The sequence below is a fragment of the Pan troglodytes genome, chromosome 5 (assembly GCF_028858775.2).
Source record: "Pan troglodytes isolate AG18354 chromosome 5, NHGRI_mPanTro3-v2.0_pri, whole genome shotgun sequence".
NCBI classification, from domain to species: Eukaryota; Metazoa; Chordata; class Mammalia; order Primates; family Hominidae; genus Pan; species Pan troglodytes.
Window position 1 is genome coordinate 86,527,736 of NC_072403.2, and position 15,634 is coordinate 86,543,369.

The window sequence follows — 15,634 nt, forward strand, 5'->3', positions numbered from 1 at the left end:
AGTTCACAAACCATTTGTCAAGGATGCTGGAAATAACATAGAATACCACCAAAACAATGTTAATATTAGTTTGTCATCATCTTTCAGATAAGTACATATAATTCAAATTACAAAAGAAAATCATGCAAAATAATAAATACTCAGAAAGTACAAAAAAATTACTACAGGCATGCCATCTTCTCACAATAACTGTGACTTGAACCCAGTTGTGTAAAACATGGTATTAAAGAAGCCAAGGCTGATTGCTATATTGCAAATGACCTTTGTAACTTAATAGGCTCTCAGTCTAGAAAGACAAATAGTGCATGATCTCGCTTACATGTGGAATATAAAAAAGTCAAAGTCATAGAGCCAGAGAGTGGAATGGTAGTTGCCAGGGAGGCAGAGATGGGGAGATGTTACCCAAAGGGTGCAAACATTCAGTTATAAGACTAACGGGTTCTAGGGATCTAATGCAGAGCATGATGGTTATAGCTAGTGATACTGTATTGCATACTTGAAATTTGCTAAGAGAGTAGATACTAAGTATTCTCGCCCCCTCAGACACACACAATAATAACTATGTGTGGTGATGGAGGTGTTAATTAATTTGATTGTGGCAATCATTTCACAATGTACAGTATATGTATAGCAAATCATCATGTTATACATCTTGAATATATACAATTTTTATTTGTCCATTATCCTTCAATAAAGCTGGAAAAAAAATAAGTCCTGAGTCTTCAATCTCAAAATCTCAAACCTGGCCAGTGCGGCCTAGAGACGCCTAGGAAAGAATCCTTTAATTATTTGAGGTTTCCTTATTTTTTTATTCTAACATTTTGTAACCACCTTTGGTTCAGGAATTCTTCAGAAATATTGCCTAGGATATAGACTTTTGTATGTGTCAAAGCAGTAAAACATAAAGGCATATTAGTCAGAATATATGGAAATACTTACGCCTATCAATATAGATATTAATTATATGTTTACCTCTGTTAACTAAGATAATGGCAGAGCAGAATTTTAGCTACTATTAATTAAACATAATTTGGGGTTAAGAGGATATCAGAGTGGCCTAGAGTACCACAAAAATGAGTGGAATTCAATATTCCAAATTCTACCAGTTCATATATCAAACTGCACCAAATGAGGGATGCAGGTCATCTCAAGGAAGAGCAGTCTTATTGAGCATTTTCTTGTTGCTCCTCTCCAAGGAATGTGCCCACTGATCTGTTTGTCTTTCTCAAAGTCCAGGAAAATGATTTGAATTTGAACTACCAAAGGTGGAGAACTTCATTCTTCCACAATAAAAATAATATGAACACCGGATCAAAGTTAAGAAAACCCACCCTGTCCCACTCCCTATCTCCTTGTCTGTGTGCTGCAGGCAAACAATATTAAGGGAGGAATAAATTATCCTTTAAGTCAGTCAGTCACCTGTGCCTTTGCTCTTGGTACATGTGCTCTTTCCATGTTCCAGAAATCCTTCTAAGAGGTTAGATGCTATCTCTTCTGATTATTCCAACAACTTTATACAAGGTAAATAGATCTTTTATTATCCCCATTTTACAGATGAATAAACTGAATTATAGGGCTAAAAGTCAGCTATTTAAGGCCTTATATCTGGAGGTGCTGGCTCTCTAGTTTTAGAGCCCATGTTTTTAACCACTAAGTAAATAAGATATCCTAATTAGGGCTTTGAGAATAAAATTGAGTGCATACTCTAATTCTCCAACAAATGCTTGGCCTCGTTCTTCAGGTACACCAGATGTAAGGATGACTAGGGACCCATCAATACCTCTACTGGAAAGTTCAATTTAATTTATTTAACTCTATGCATAACTTTATCCTTGTGTTTCACAGAAAAAATGGCTTCAAAGATGGCTGAATCCTAATTCCTTGAACCTGTAAATATACTAGGCTATATGACAAAGGAGAATGAAGTTTGCAGAGAGAAGTAACGTTGCTAATCAGATGACATTAAAATATGGAGATTACCTTGGATTATGCAGGTGGATCCAATGTAATGACCTTAAAAGTGGAAGAAGTGGGGCAGAAGGTCAGATTAATGTGAGATGAGAGGTACTCGGCCGTCTATTGCTGACTTTCAGGAAGGGGGGGTGCCGGCAATCCCCAGTGCCCCAAAGGGTGTGTTAACAACTCAGCGGGCCTTTTGCCTCATCACATGGGGTGGCTGCCCTCTGCCAGCAAGGGCAAAGGACCAGTGTGACAGTCTTTTTGTGTTCCTGCACTCAGTGCATCACGAATTCTTGTCTGGTGTCCAGGAAGAATCAGGTCACATGAACGGTTTGCAAGGTGATGAATGCAGAGTTTTTAATTGAGTGATGGAAGTGGCTCTAGTGGAAGGGCGCTGGTAAGGGGATGGTGTGGGAAGAAGGTGATCTTCCCCTAAAGCCTGGACACCTCCTCTCTGAAATTGTGCCGTCTGAATTTAAGCTGTGTCTATCCACAGTCTCTGACAACGCTCAGTAGTTTCTTCTCCTCTTGATATCCAGCAGCTTGTCTCTCTGACAGCTGAGATCTGGGGTTTATATGGGCATAGGATAGCGGGGAGGACAGGCCAAAAAGCAGCATTCGGGTGGGAAAACAGAGATGTGAAGTTCTCATTTAGGGCCAGGGGCCCAGGCTTGAGGGTGGAGCCCTTGCATGGGACCCCATGCTCTTCTACCCAGTATTTCCTGGCCTCCTGAACATATCACAGCCAAGGAATGCAGGCAGCCTCTAGAAGCTAGAAAAGACAAAGAAACAGATTTCCTCTGGAGCCAACAGAAAGAATGCAGCCCTGCCACCACCTTGATTTTAGATGTCTGACCTGCATAACTGTAAGGTAGTAAATTTCTGTTGTTTTAAGACAGTAAGTTTATGATTTCACTATAACAGCAATTGAAAATTAATATGATCCTCCAAAAATAAAAATTTAAAAATAAATAAATTAACTAATTAAATAAAATACCCTGAGGTATTTTCATCAATGAGAGTTATGTCATTGCTCCTCTCCAAGTAACATGCCCACTGATCTGCTTGTCTTTCTCAAAGTCCAGGAAAATGATTTGAACTACCAAAGGTGGAGAACTTCATTCTTCCACAATGAACATAATGGATGTGTGGATAATGAATAGTGATTATGGATAGTGGATAATGAAAGTGATAGTGAAAATAATGGATGTTTTTAAACATTTACTCAGTAGGTAAGGAAATTCTTTCAGAGGCCCAATTCAAACTCCAATGTTAGGGTGTTTTATCTTTGTCTTGCCCTCACAGCTCTGTCCTGAATGTCTGTACACCTTTTAATCAAATAGAAAGTTTTGACTGGCTATGTTAGCCCAACATGTTACTCCAAACTAGCATGTTTGGACTGGCTATGACGTCATCTCAATTTTAACTTAGTATTTTCTTCTTATTGGTCAGCATCAGCAGAGTGTTCACCTTATTAATGCATACCTTCAACCCATGATTCATTCCCTTGAGAATAAGAATTAATTAGGTGTAATAACTAGGGCAAATTGACTATACTCATTGATGATATTATTCCATGGAAAATATCATGTACATCTTGTCTGTCATCATTCTGCTAAATAGCTGTGAATCAATACATTGTAGCTGTACTGAAGACAAAGGTTGTAATCAATTTATGGTCTTAGGCTATTTGCATGACTGAAATCTGAAAACTTCATGAAATCAGGGATCATTACAAATATCCCAATGCCTTGTGCCAGCCACAGAAACTCAGTAACAGACTATTTGACAGAATGGTGTCATTTTAATCATGACATTGCAATGGACTATACGAAGAGTCAATAAAACACTGATAGTGGAGCAAAAATCTGGCGAGACACCTGACATTGAAAAAGTCGGATGGAATACAACCACATCCATTTGTTCTATGTTGTCTATAGCGGCTTTCACACAGAAACTGCACAGCTGAGTCATTGTGACAAAGACTGTATATCCCACAAAGCTTAAAATATTTACAATTTGGCCTTTTAGAGAAAAAGTTTTATGACCCTTGCAATATAAATACAGAAATCTCAGAGATGCTGTCTTCTTCCTAACCTTTAATATTTAATTCTGATTGTGGATGAGATTAGGTTCTCCAACTTTCCATGTTTAAGACTCATTCAAAAAATTCACAAATCTCAAAATATTAGAAATGCAGGATATTGACTGATGACTTGTCAATTACATGATAAATTATCTTAACTACAGAATTAATATGCTGGATTAAGAAATGATCCTTGTTTATGCCTAAGCTTCTAGGGCAAGAAAAAAATGATCAGAAGGAGGAAGGTAGTTCCCCTCCACCTCAAGAGAAATCCTATTGTCATCTACATGTCTCTGGAAAACATTTTTTTAACAAATATGCCAACTAACCAAAAGATGAGCATAAGAAAAGACTCAAGAGAGGAAAGACACTATTGAAATGCTAGGGGAATAGCACTGGCAACAGTAATATGACAATACAGTTAAATATATTAAAAACATATTAAAATATATTTAGTGAAATAATCCAAGGATAATATTTAGGGCACATAGTTAGAAATTATTAGAAAGTAGAGAAATGAGGAAAGTAAAAGAGTTGTAAATAGCATTGATATATAAATTGTAGTCAAAGTTGTACCATACTTGATTTTGATAATTAGAAAAATATAGATTAAAGCTTGTTTTTCAAACACTGAAACATTTTAAATATTTATTATTAATATTTAATTTAAATATTATATATTATTATATTTGGAAAAGATTAAAGTGGCTATCTCATAGTTAATAAGGCAAAAATCAGAAAGGAATATAGCAAGTGAATTTTAAAATTTAGTCTTCTGTAAAGATGCCCTAAAAAAGGCATTTGGCTATTATAAATGTAAGTTCTTAATGAAGTTTAAATAAATGGAGAAAAAGATTTCATATGTTTTACAAAAGACAAATAAATAAATTAAATAGAAACATTAAAAGATTAATAAATCTAAAATATGGTTATTTTAGAAAAAGCTACCAGTAAAATTTAAAAAGGGGGGGGGCAGTATAATAAAATTAGGCAAAAAACAGAAAACAGAAGTAAAACAAAAATAGAAAGGAGAATGTGGAAGTATCAACAATAAAGAGATTTGCTAAAGTGTAAGAAAAACTATGTAATAGTTTTTGCTTGTTAATTTTGAAAAAGATGTGTGAAATAGATATTAAAAATAATTAAAAATGAGTCAATATATAGCAAAATTAAAACACAAAGGAAATAGCAGATTGACAACCATGTAAGCAACTAAAATTTTTTTCAAAGAATTACATATAAAGATAGCTCCAGGTCCATTATGGGGCATTCTTTAAAATTTCATATAATATGGACTCGTTCCAAAGATACAGAACAACGTACAGCCACTACCATTTGCTTGAATTAGCTTCATAATGATACTAAAAGCTAAAAATTGCACAAAAAGAATAAAGTTAAAGACAATTATATTTGTGTGATGCAACAATTCTAGGTAAATATTTAATTAACACATTTCAATAGCTCATAGAAAGACCTATTCACTTTAACAAGTAGAATTTATCTTAGGAATTAAAGGACGGTACGATGTTACAAAAATATTAGTTAAATACCTCATTATCAATAGGTTGGACGTAAATAGACATATGGTAATATCAATAGATTTTTATGCCATTTTATGATTAAATTTAATACATACTGATTTTTGAATAAAACAAACTCTTAAATAAGTAGGAACAGAAAGTTCCATACTTAATATAATAAAAACTACCTTAAACTAATAGCCAGATTTGTACTTAAAATGGAGCTCAACAACTGTTTCCCAAGTTGTTGGCTTTTTTGTACACCAATCTTGCACATTGTTTCCTTAAATAAAGGAGGCTACATGGTCAAAATTTTGGATAAGGCAGCCTATTCTTGGTGTTATACAATTTATAGCATTTTAAAGGCTCCAAGAAGTCTACCAGTGAGGAGACCAGACTATTTTGTTTAACCATCATTTTTCAAACTAACGGAATACAGAATTCATTTTTTCAACCACATATTAATATAAATTATATTCCACAGAAAAGGCAGTATGCATACTCATTAAAATTAAGAAAATGGCAAGGATTCTAGATTTTACCATTGTTGTCCAAAATTGTTTTGGAAGTTCAAGCCAATATTCTCTTCTTGCTTTTTAAAGTTAGAGAAAATGATCATAGGGCTCCTGGGGATATCTGTCAGCCAAAAGATGAAAAGATTTAAGTCTCTGAATCATCATTTGTAGGACTGCTGCCAATTCACATTAAAAAATCTTCCTTGGGTTGGTACAACAGTGAGGAATAAAGTTCTATTTAAGTCCATACATACACACAGAGGCACAAACACACACTGGCTATTTGGTACCAGAGTTCAGCCCCCTCTAACTAATACACTGATTATCAAGAAGAGCTGATGGTTCCATTAACCTCTAAACATATCCCAAATTTGTTCAATACTTTCCATTTTCTGCTACCAGCCTTGTTCAAGTCTCTATCATCTTCTAACCGAACTGTTATAAATACCTCCTTCTGAATTGTTACAAATACCTCCTAATGTATCTCCTTACTTCCACTCCTGCCTCCCTACAATCCATTTTCCACAGAAAAACTAAAGAGGGGTTGATATTGTCTTTTTAACAAGAAATCACATCATAACTGTTATGGCTGAATTTTGTTCCCCCGATTCATATGTTGAAGGCCTAACCATCAATACCTCAGAATGTGACTATATCTTGGAGACAGAGCTTTTAAAGAAGTAAGGTAAAAATGAGGCCATGTGGGTGGGCCCTATCTAATATGGCTGGTGTCCTTGTTAGAAGAGGAGAGTAGGACACAGGCAGGCATGGAAAGAAGACTGTGCTAAGACACCAGAAGAAGGCGGCCATGTGTAAGCCAAGGAGAAAGGCCTCAGAATGAGGAAGCAAACCCTGCCAACACCTTCATCTTAAGAACACCTCGATCTTGGACTTAAAGCCCCTGGAACTGTGAGGAAATACATTTCGGTTGTATTTTAGGAGCCACCAAGTCTTTGGTGCTTTGCTATGGCAACCCTAGAAAATGAATATAATATCCTTGTCCTGTTTAAAACTCTTCAATAACTAAATAAAATCTCAATATCTGCCCTTGTTGGGGAAGCTACTGCATTATCTGGCCCTCCCGTATCTTGCTCTTCTCATCTTCTCCTACTCAGCACTTTGTTCATTCATCTTCAGCAGCACTGGCATGTTTTCCTTTCTTAAACGTATTAAGCCCCTTCCTGCCTTAGGTCATTAGCACTTGCTGTTCCTCCAGTTAAGAAAGTTGTTCCTGGGTAAGATGGCTGAGTAAAGGGCACCACCAATCATCCCCTCAGCAAGGACACCAAGCTAACAACTATCTACACAGAAAAAAACCTTGATAAGAACCAAAAATCAGGTGGGCACTCATAGTACCTGGTTTTAACTTCATATCACTGAAAGACGCACTGAAGAGACAGGAAAAAACAGTCCTGAGCCACTGATGTCACCCCTCTCCTGCCCTTCAGCAGAGGTGGCATGGTGCTGGGAAACAATCTCTGGGTATTGGGGGAAGGACAGCATAGTATTTGTAAGGCATTGAACTCAGGGCTATCTTAGGAGAGTAGAAAGGAAAACCGGACCAAACTCAGCTGATGCCCACCCATAGAGGAAGCACTTAAACCAGCCCCAGCCAAAAGGGAATCTCCAATCCCAGCATTCGGAACTTAAGTGCCTACAAGCCTCACCACAACAGGCTATAGCACTCTGTGTCTCCAAGGAAACTTGAAAGACAGTCTAGGCCATAAGGACTGCATCTCTTAGGCAAGGCCCAGTGCTGAACTAGGCCCAGAGATAGTGGACTGGGAGGGCACATGACGTACTGAGACACCAGCTGGGGCAGCCAAGTGAGTGCTGGCGTCACCCCTCCCCTAGCCCCAGCCTGCACATCTCACAGCTCCAAAAGAGATCTTATCCTTCTGCTTTAGGAGAGGAAAGCAAAAAAGGGGGAGGTGTTTGTCTTGCTTCCTGCATACCTGCTCAGCCACAGCAAGATAGGGCACCAGTCACAGTTGTGAGGCCCCCATTCCAAGCCGCAGCTCCAAGGCATTTCTAGACACATCCTGGGCTAGAAGGGAACCCACTGCCTTGAAGTAAAGGTCCCATTCCTGGCAGTATTCATCACCTACTACCTGAAGATGCTACCTTGGGCCTTGAATAACCAGCAGTGATATCCAAGTACTACATCGAGGGCCTTGGATGTGTCTCTCAGACTTGTTGGTTTCAGGTGAGACTCAGCACATTACCAGCTGTGGTGGCTATGTGGCAAAACTCTTTCTGCTTATAAAAATCAGAGGGAAAAGTAAAGGGGATTTTGACTTGCACCGTAGGTACCAGAAAGGCCACAGATGGGCAGAACACCAAGTGGGCTCTTGGACAGCATTTCTGGACCTGCCCTGGGCCAGGAGGGAACCCACTGCCCTGACGAATGAGTTCCTGGCCAGGCAACATTCACAGTAAGCTAACATAAGAGACATTGGAACTTTAGGGAACATCAGCGACAGACTGGCAGTACCCCTTGTGGACTGTGGTGGCAGTGGCTATGGGGTGAGGTATCTCTGCTTTTGGAAAGTTGAGGGAAAAGTGGGAAGGACTACAACTTGTGGTTTGAGTGCCAGCTCAGCTGCAATACAATAGAATACCAGGTAGACTTCTAAGGTTTTTGACTCTAGTCCCTGACTCCCAGATAGCACTTCTGGACCCACTGGGACCTGGGAGAACTCACCGCCCTGAAGGGAAGGACACAGGCCTAGCTGGCTTTGCTACCTGCTGATTGTAGAACCCCAGGGACTTGAGCTAACAGAGGCAGTAGTTAGGGAGTGGTTACAAAAGGTCTTGGGCAAGACCTAGCACTTTGCTGTCTTCAAGTCTGACCCAGTGCAGTCATAGGGGTGGTGGCCACAGGTTGCTTGTGTCACTTCACCCACAAGTTTTAGATGGCTTAAAACAGACAGCGAGACTCTGTTTGTTTGGTAGAAAGTAAGGGAAGAGAACAAGAGTCTACAACGATTCTCTGGTAATTCAGATAGTTCTCCTGGTTCTTGTCTAAGATGATAAAAGCAGTACATATATGAGTCTTCAAGAACTACAGCATTACTGAAGTTGGGGTGCCCTCTAAAGCAGATACAGCTCAGATCACAACACCCAAGTCCTTTCAAATATCTGGAAAGCCTTCCCAAGAAGGACAAGTACAAATAAGCACAGATAGTGAATACTACAATAAATACTTAACTCTTTAATGCCCAGACACCAAAGAACATCTACTAGCATTAACAACATCCAGGAAAACATGACCTCACCAAATGAACTAAATAGGGTACCAGGGACCAATCCTGAAGAAACAGAAATATGTGACCTTTCAGACAAACACTGTAAGAAGAGACAAAGAAGGTCACTACATAATGATAAAGGGGTCAATTCAATGAGAGGATATAATTTTCAATATATACGCACCCAACTCTGGAGCATCCAGATATATAAAGCAAATATTATTAGAGCTAAAGAGAGAGATAGACCTAACATAATAACAGCTGGAGACTTGAACATCCTACTTTCAGCATTAGATCTTCCAGACAGAAAATCAACAAAGAAACATCAGACTTAATCTGCACTATAAACAAAATGAATCTAATAGATATTTACAGAATATTTCATCCAAGAGCTGCAGAACACACATTCTTTTTCTCATCACGTGAACTACTGTCAAGGATGGACTATATGTTAGGTCATAAAACAAGTCTTAAAACATTTTAAAAAATTAAAATAATATCAAATATCTTTTCTGACCACAGTGGAATAAAATTAGAAATAAACAAGAGTAATTTTGGAAACTATACAATAGAAATTAAACAATATGCTCTGAATGACCAGTGGGTGAATGAAGAAATTAGGAAGGAAATTGAAATATTTCTCAAAACAAATGATAATGGAAACACAACGTACCAAAACCTATGGAATGCAGCAAAAAACAGCACTAAGACAGAAGTTTATAGCTATAAGTGCCACATCAAAATACAGGAAAAACATCAAATGAACAGTCTAATGATGCATCTTAAAGAACTAGAAAGGCAAGGGCAAACCAAACCAAAAACTAGTAGCAGAAAAGAAATAATAAAGATCAGAGCAGAAATAAATGAAATTGAAATGTAAAAAAAAAAAAAGAAAAGCTCAATGGAACAAAATGTTGTTTTTTTGTTTTTTGTTTTGTTTTTCTTTTTGGAGATTCTTTTTTTCTGGCTTTATTGGGATATAATTGACAAATAAAAATCATATATATTGAGGGTGTACAATATGTTTTGACATACATATATATTGTGAAATGATTGCCACAATCCATCTAATTAACATATCCATCACCTTATATCACCTTATATAGGTATTAAAAAATTAAACAAAATTAATTAATCTTTAGTCAGACTAAGAAAACATGAGTGAAGATCTAAATAAAATTGGAAATGACAAGTTAATAGAACTGACACTGCAGAAATTTAAAGGACATTAGTGGCTACTATGAGGAACTACTAATATATGCTAACAAACTGGAAAATCTAGAATAAATGGAAACATTCTGAGATACTTACAACCTACCAAAATTGAACCGAGAAGAAATTCAAATTCTGAATAGACCAATAACAAGTAACAAGATCAAAGCTGTAAAAAAAAAAAGGCTCCTAGTAAAAAAATAAAAATAAAAATAAAAAAATAAAAGCCTGGGACCTGATGGCTTCACTGCTGAGTTCTACCAAACATTTAAACAAGAAATAATACCAGTTCTACTCAAACAATTCCAAAAAATAGAGGAGAAGGGAATACTTCAAAACTCATCTTATGAGGCCAATATTGCCTTAATACCAAAACCAAAGACACATCAAAAAAATAAAACTACAGGTTAATATCTCTGATGAATAGTGATACAAAAATTCTCAGCAAAATACTAACAAACCAAATTCAACAGTACATTAGAAAGATCATTCATCATGGCTAAGTGAGATTTATTCCTGGGGTGCAACAATGGTTCAACATATGCAATCATCAATCAATGTGATACATCATATAAACATACTAAAGAATAAAAACCATATGATCATTTCAATTAATGCTTAAAAAGCTTTTGATAAAATTTAACATCCCTTCATGGTAAATATCCTCAAAAAACTCAGGACAGGAGGAACATACCTCAACATAATAAAAGCCATATATTACATACCCACAGCTAGTACCATACTGAATGGGGTAAAACTGAAAGCCTTTCCTCCAAGGTCAGGAACACAAGAAGAATGCCCACTGTCATCACTATTATTCAATACAGTACTGGAAGTCTTAGCTAGAACAATCAGACAAGAGAAAAAAATAAAGGGTATCCAAATTCAAAAGGAAGAAGGCAGATTATCTTTGTTTGCAGATGATATGATCTTATATTTGGAAAAACCTAAAGATGATACCAAAAACTATTAGAACTCACACACAAATTCAGTAAAGATTCAGGATGCAAAATTAACATACAAAATTCAGTGACATTTCCATATGCCAACAGTGAACAATGTGAAAAAGAAATTTAAAATGTAATCTTATTTACAGTAGCCACAAATAAAATGTAATACCTAAGAATTAACCTAATCAAATAAGTGAAAGATCTCTACAATGAAAACTGTGAGAACTGATGAAAGAAATTGAAGACACCAAAAAAGGAATAAATATTCCATGTTCTTAAATCAAAATTGATAAAATGTCCATGGTACCCTAAACAATCTACAGGTTCAATGCAATTCCTATCAAAATATTAATGGCATTCTTAACAGAAATAGAAAAAACATTCCTAAAATTTATATGAAACCATAAAAGACCCAGAATAGCCAAAGCTATTCTAAGCAAAATGAAGAAAACTGGAGTAATCTCATTACCTAACTTCAAATTATACTACAGAGCTTTAGTAACCAAAACAGCATGGTATTGGCATAAAAACAGACATATAGACCAATGGAACACAATAGAGAACCAACAAACAAATTCACCTACAGGGAACTCATTTTCAACAAAGGTGCCAGAACATATACTGGCGAAAAGACAGTCTCTTCAATAAATGGTGCTGGGAAAACTGGATATCTATACGCAGAATAAAGCAACTATATCCCTCTCTCTCACCATATACAAAAAAAAATCAAATCAAAATTGATTAAGGACTTAAATCTAAGACCTCAAACCATAAAACTACTACAAAAAACATTGGGGAAAATCTTCAGGACATTGGTCTGGGCAAAGTATTTCTTGAGCAATACCCTACAAGCACAGGCAACCTAAGCCAAAATGGACAAATGGGATCACATTAAGTTAAAAAGCTTCTGCACAGCAACAGATACAATCAACGAAGTGAAGAGACAACCCACACAATGGGAGAAAATATTTGCAAACTACCCATCTGACCAGGGATTAATAACCAGAATATATAAGGAGCTCAAACAACTCTGTAGGAGAAAAATCTAATAATTTGATTAAAAAATGGGCAAAAGTTTGAATAGACATTTCTCAAAAGCAGACATACAATTGGCAAACAGGCATATGAAAAGGTGCTCAACATCATTGATCATTAAAGAAATGAAAATCAAAACTACAATGAGATATCATCTCACCCCTGTAAAAATGACTTATATCCAAAAGACAGGCAATAACAAATGCTGATGAGGATGTGGAGAACAGGGAACCCTCACACACTGTTGGTGGGAATGTAAATTAGTACAACCACTGTAAAGAACAGTTTGAAGGTCCTTCAATGTAATGGTTAATATTGAGTGTCAATTTGGTTAAAGGATACAAAGTATTGTTCCTGGGTGTGCCTGTGAAGCTGTTGCCAAAGGAGATTAACATTTGAGTCAGTGGGCTGGGAAAAGCAGACCCACTCTTAATGTGGGTGAGCACCATCTAATCAGCTGTCAGATGGCCAGAATAAAAGCAGGCAGAAAAACGTGAAAACACTAGACTGGCCTAACCTCCCAGGCTACATCTTTCTCCCATGCTGGATGCTTCCTGCCCTTGAACATTGGACTCCAGGTTCTTCTGTTTTGGGGTTCAGACTGGCTTCCTTGCTCCACAGCTTGCAGACAGCCTTTTGTGGGGCCTTGTGATTATGTGAGTTAATACTCCTTAATAAACTCCCATTTATATACACATGTATCCTATTAGTTCTGTCTCTCTAGAGAATCCTGAATAATACAGTCAAAAAAAACTAAAAATTGAGCTATCACGTGGTCCAGTAATCCCACTGCTGGGTATATACCCCAAAGAAAGGAAGTCAATATATTGAGAGCTATCTGCGCTCCCATGTTTGTTGCAGCACTGTTTACAATAAGTAAGATTTGGAAGCAACCTAAGTGTCCATTAACAGATAAATGGATAAAGAAAATGTGATACAGATACACAATGGAGTACTATTCAGCCATAAAAAAGAATGAGATCCAGTCATTTGCAACAAAATGTGTAGAAATGGAGATCATTATGTGAAGTGAAATAAGCCAGGCACAGAATGACAAACATCACATGTTCTCACTTATTTGTGGGATCTAAAAATCAAACAGTAGAACTCATGGATATAGAGAGTAGATAGTTGGTTACCAGAGGCTGGGAAGGGTAGTGGGAGTCTGGATGGGAGATAGGGACAGTTAGTGTGTACAGAAAAAAATAGTTAGAAGAACGAATAAGACCTACTACCCAATACAACAGGAGGGATACTATAGTCAATAATAACTTAATTGTACATTTTATAATAACTGTAAGAGTGTAATTGAATTGTTTATAACTCAAAAGATAAATGCTTGAGAGTATGGATACCCCATTCTCCATGATATGCTTATTTCACTTTCCATGCCAGTATCAAAACTTCTCATGTAACCCCAAAATATGTATACCTATTACGTACTCACAACATTTTTTTAAGTAAAAATTAGGGTAGTGGGGAAAAAAAAAAGAAAACTCTTCCCATTGGTCTTCATGGGGTAGATCCTTCTCATTATTCAGGTCTCAGCTTAAATATCACTTCCTCAAAGGAATCTTCCTGGTCACTTTATCTAATGTGCTTTAGCCTCAGATGGCAATAACTTTCCACTTTCTTCCCCTAATTTTCTTTATAGCACTTACCAGTTGTGAAATGCTCTTGTCTATTTAGAATTTAAGCTCTACAGTAGCAAAGATGTATGTTTGCCACCATATTTCTGGAGACTGAAATGGTTACTGGCCCATTTTAAGTACAAAAAAATATTAAATGTATTATCAAGTACTCTTGAGAGCACTTTAAACCACTGCTAGTCAGAATATAGGTTGGTACCATCTCTGTAAAAAGTAATTTCCCATTATATCTCAGTTCAATGATTTTCATACCTGTTTACCCAGTAACACTATTTCTATAAAAACAATTTTAAAAATCAGAGTTCAGAACAAAGATTTATGGAGTTATATAATACACATAATATAAAAATATATACACCTACTATGTATGCACAAAATTATTTAAAATAAAAATGAAATAAAAAATTTAAAAAATTAAGGTAGTGAAAAAATGTATTATTTTATATATACATATGCATATATATATACACACACACATATATATAGTAGCATATATATAATAAAATTAGAAACACCTCAAATATCTGACAAAGAGGAGATGGTAAATTAAACTATGATATCTTCACACAAATGGCAGTATTCATTCCACCTTGCTTTGGTAATCATACTTCCAAAAATCTCTCCCCTACTGGATATGAGATTAGGTGTCCCATATCCCCTTAGCCAAGGGATAGACATTTGACCCAAGGTAAGCCAATGGAGTCCTTACCTGAAGTTTGAATATTTTGCCCATGGACAGAAAGGAAAAATGAAATATTTATTTCTTCCTTTCATTGCTCGTGCCTAGACAAGGCTCTCAAGCAATGTTTGCTAATAAGTTTCACCAGGGCTCTCTGATTTCTGCTATGGCTGACATCCCACTGGATACACTGTTCTGCCTTTCTGGTTTGAAATAATTTCAAAATATGAAATTATTTCTAAACTTATTCATAAGTAGCTGTTGCCCTCTGAGAGTCCTTCATTGCCACAGCTAACCCAGCCTCTGCCCAAGTACCCTCTGCATGACCCACTATTCCAATAAATAAAGGGGTAATCCCTAGCTCAAAAGCTGCGTGGTTGGCTTTGGTTCAGAAAGGTAGAGTGCTTCATGCCATTCAAGGTATTTTCAATTCCACTCTTGCTTCCTGTCCTTAACAAGTCCCTTTGATTTTGTGTGTTCACTCATATTTTTCCTTTAATTTCATATTTGCTACATTAGTTCAATTCAGTATTTGTGGCTGGCAAAAGAAGAATTCTGTTTGATGTACTCTGAGTCTTGTTTCCAATGTTGGAAAATTCTTAGTCAGTTAAAAAAATAAGGACACAAAACTATGTGAAGCCTAATTTTATTTAAAATATATTTTGAAATATTGTCATTTATATCAAATATTGACATGCATATATACATAGATACATGTAAAATATAGCAAAATCTTATAATGCTCATCTTTTGGTATTATAGTATATGGAAGATATTCTTC